Source organism: Pipra filicauda, unplaced genomic scaffold (genome assembly GCF_003945595.2).
Source record: "Pipra filicauda isolate LSUMZ 115617 unplaced genomic scaffold, ASM394559v2 scaffold1090_size30198_pilon, whole genome shotgun sequence".
NCBI classification, from domain to species: domain Eukaryota; kingdom Metazoa; phylum Chordata; class Aves; order Passeriformes; family Pipridae; genus Pipra; species Pipra filicauda.
This window is the reverse complement of record NW_024103530.1, coordinates 6890-10950: the sequence shown is the minus strand read 5'-3', so window position 1 is coordinate 10950 and position 4061 is coordinate 6890. Positions and strand designations below refer to the sequence as shown.

At 52.2% G+C, this 4061-nt stretch overlaps 1 long non-coding RNA gene across 1 annotated transcript; it reads left to right on the top strand.

The window, feature by feature from the left end:
- Nucleotides 1-2206: 2206 nt before the first annotated feature.
- On the top strand, nt 2207-3436 carry LOC120323172. Its single transcript, XR_005563386.1, has 2 exons — nt 2207-2248; nt 2687-3436. It is a non-coding gene; the product is annotated as an uncharacterized LOC120323172 (long non-coding RNA).
- Nucleotides 3437-4061: the final 625 nt, after the last annotated feature.

Here is a 4061-nt window from a genome sequence, read left to right as displayed (position 1 = left end):
GGGTTGGGGCACCCCGAGGACTCCAGCGCGCACCGAAAGGATTCTTCGGGGAGATCCTCGGGGTGCCCGGCCCTGGGGAGCTCAAAGCAAGGTCCCTGCAATGGATTCAGGCATTGCTGAGAGTATCCCAGGGGTCCCTGTCCCTGCTAGACATGGAGCTCTCTAATGGACTGGAATTGGGTGATAAAAGTAGTGCTCCAAGTGCCAAAGAAGTGTGTGATTGGGATTAAGAAACGAGCAGTGATGGTCCAATTGGCTTTTTTCTCTTGAATGTAATGGTAAGAGCTGCAGGAGTGCCAGGTGTGTGTTCCAGTCCCCAGCATTTGGTTTGAACATGTCCTGCTCAGACACAGGTCCAACTTCCTCAGTCCTTAACCCAATAGAGGGAGAATTAAGGGCTGGCAGTGTTAAGGTGATTGGTGTGACAGGGGTTAAACTGGGAAAACACTGGGGAATTCCTGAGTTTCTCTCTTGGCCAAACTCACCCAAACCTCTGCTAGGAAGAGATGGACTGGAAAACTTGAGGCAGAAATTAAATTGAAAACTGGGGATATTGAAACTGTAATTGCTGAAACTCAATGTGTCCAAGCAGCAGCTCTTGTTGTGCAGGGAATAACTCCTGTCAGCAGCAAGGTCCCCACTGAAGTGGCAGCTGCAGTTGTTCCTGTGGTGTGGGCCAGTGGACTTCCAGGAGAGTGGAAGAGGGCAGAACCTGTAGGTATTACCCCTAATGTGGGATCTCTCCTGATAAGGCAAAGCCAGTATCCTTTAAAATCAGAATGCCAGACTGGATTGGTTGCAGTAACAGCTGAATTTGCTCATCCTGGTTTGCTTGTAGGACGTGAATGCAAGAATATGCCAAGAAACCAATGACCAAGGTGATTGATGAGTGCAGGACCTGAGAGAAGCACCTTGAATGACAACCTCGAGGAGTTTCCAGTATTGGATTGAAAAGATGGCCTTTGCTGCATCTCCTTGAGCAAGGAAAGCCAAGAAACCTTTGCTTTGGAAGGAGAAAATCTGGAAAGCAGGAAGGAAGCAAAGAAGCCCCCTGACTCCTCCCTGAGCCCCAGACAGCCCATGAACTGCCTTCCTGGGAATGGTAGGACGGGCTGGACTCTGGATTGCTCCCTCTGGATGTGTGGTAAGACTGTTCTGCCAACTTTTCCAACAGCCTGTAAGCATTTGCTGCCTTGGCTAGATGGTGCAAGGGCAGCCTTTAAGCAGCTGAAGCATTCCCTGAGGAGAGCTCTGGGTCTGCCAGATGTGTCAGAAGTGTTGGAATCATCTTTGGTGGGGAGGGCAAACAAAGGCCAAGGTGTGCAGTGACCCCCCTGAGAAGGGACTTTGAGTTAATGGCATCCCTGCAAGTGAACTTTGTGGGCTGTTCCCCCTGTAGGGCAGGTGATAGTCCCAGCTACAGGGATGGGAAAAATGGTTAAAAGGGAGCCCCAAAAGCTGGAAATCCTCCAGGAGGCTCTTGGCCAACAGCGTTTCCTGAGTTCTCCCTGGAAGAAGGACAGTGACAGCTTTTGAGTGCTGGTAGATCCTTTGAATAGATAGCCTTGAGTGTGTCCTTATTGCACCAGTAGGCCTTGTCAAACTCCCCATATTCCAGGAGATATGCCTATTAAAGTTTAAAATGATCTTCCTAATCCCTTGTTGTCTTGAGGCTCTTCCTTGCAGGAACTGCAGGAACTCCTGGTGCCGCCTGGGCCGATGGATTGGACGCCCCAGCCCCTCCGTTCCTGCCCAGCCCCTGGGTCCGTGTCCAGTGGTGGCACTGCCAGCCCTGCAGGTGAAGTGGGAAGGGCCTTTCCAGGTCTTGTGGGTCACATTGATAGCAGTTGACATTGCAGAAAAAGGACCTGGGGTCTGTTCTTCTTGAGTTCAGAAAGCTCCTTTTGGTTGGTGAGCAGGACAAAGTGGATCCTTCAGAGTTCCCATCCGTGTTTGTGTCTCAGCCTGTGTTAGGATTCAGGGCTGTAGCTGTTGTTGTCACTGAGGAGTCAAACTCTGCTTTAAATAAGGAGACACTGGCCTAGTGGTCGAGTTTCAGGAAAAAGGGGGAATGCTGTCTGAGTGTTGAGATGTAACAAGAGCTGATCCTTTTTGCAGTGGGATGTAACCTGGAAAGTGCACAGAGCTGAGCCAAGGAATTGAAAGGGACCAAGCAAGGGAGGTGAAGAAAGAAGGAAGAAGGGAAGTGAGGCAGCAGGCAAGCAGCACCAAGTTGCTGTGTAAGCAGGTGAGTTGTGTTGAGGTTCCTCAGGCAGGCCCTGAGGACTTTGAGGGCTCCAGACAGAGCAGACCTGGGAAGGCCCTCGGTGAAGCCCCTTGGAAACCTTCTAAGGGTAGGTGTGTATGGTGATAAGTGTTGGGAAATGCCCTGAATGTGGAACAGGAATGCAGGGAAGGAAAATGAATCCTCTTGTATTGCTGACCCCTCCCATCATCTGCAGTGGGGACACCTCTGTGTGCCCTTTGGGATCTGATTGCCAGGGCCCCTGGTGGGCTGGAATGATTCAAGAGCATAGGAATCAAAGATTGCCTGGCTTCTAAAACTCACCACTTGAGTCTCAGAGGTTCTTGTAAGAAATTTTAGGTAACACCTGAAGTTTTGTGTGTACTTCTGAGTTCAGTTGGAAAGAGATTGTCCAGGGAACAGGAATGTTTCTCATTCCAGGAAGTTGCCCTTGATGAACTTCCCATCTGAGCTGATGGCCTTGGCAGGAGAAGTGCTCAGCAAGGAGGCTCTTTGCTCCTAGGCAGGAAGAAAGGCCAGTGCCCTTCCTCCCCAAGGCCCAGCCCAGCAGGGCTGGCAGGAGCTGCTGGTGTGGCTGCTCTTTGGGTTCTCAGCTGTGCCCGTGGGGTGGTGACATCGTGTTCCTGCCTGTGCTCCAGGGCAGCCAAAAGCCCAGCCCAGCCCCTGGGCCTTTCTGGGAGCCTGAGCTATTGTAGTACTGGGGAGGGGGGTTTGGGGTTTTTTTCCCTGAAAGTAGAACTATAGGGGGGATCTCTTATCTCACAGTTGTTGTTTTTTTGATGTCTTAATTAATTACAACTTTAGAAGAAAACCTTGTGTAACTTAGGAACTGACTTGCACTGGTTCCACTGAAAGTGCCAAGGAGTTGTAGTGTCCACTGGATTGTTTGTATTGAAGCAGTTTGATGTTTACAGAGGGATAATAACTCCTGTCAGCAGCAAGGTCCTGACTGAAGTGGCAGCTGCAGTTGTTCCTGTCGTGTGGGCCAGTGGAATTCCAGCAAATGGACAAGGACAGAACCTGTAAGAATTACCCCTAAGCCAGAGTCTCTCCTGGTAAGGCAAACCCAGTATCCTCTAGAATTAGGAAGCCAAGCTGGATTGGTTCTAGTAAGAGCTAAATTTGCTGCTGATGGTTTGATAGTAGAATGTGAATGCAAGGAGCTGTAAAGGAAGGAAATGGGAAAGGTGATTGGTTGCTGGGAGCAGGGGCTGGCAGACAGTGGCACTGGATGTTTGGTTGTGTTTGGGAATGAGCAGCTTGACCTGCCCAGGGTTGTCTGTGCTGGGGGTGGGTTTGGGTCCTGTGTGGCCACAGGTCTGTGCAGCAGCTGGAGCCTGGGCAGGTTTGGGGGCTGTGGTGTGCCAGGCTGCTGAGCGTGTTGTCCCTGTTTCCTTGGAGTGTCCCAGTGTCCCTGCTTGGCTGTTTGTTGCCCTGCAGGCAGAAGAGCCCAGGCCTGAGATGGCTGAGTGTTGGTGTGAGCCACAGTGGGTGTCCCTGCCCTCGGGACAGTCCCCAGAGCTGCCTTTGGCATCCCCTGCTGAAGGGTGGGAGCTGCCCAGAGCCAGCAGCATCCAGCTGGAGGATCCAGGAGGATGCAGCTGTGTTTTCCTGGGAGGTAAGAGGTGGGGTGCAGGAGCTGGCAGGAGTGTTTTGCAGGCAGAGGGAGGGCAGGAGCAGGAGACTTGCAGGTGCAGCAGCTGTGTCAGTGCTGGATGGAGTCGGGGCTGGGAAAGGGCCCTGAGTGTCAGGGCAGGGGAGAGCCCCGGGTGGCCCTGGGAGCCCTGGGGCTGTG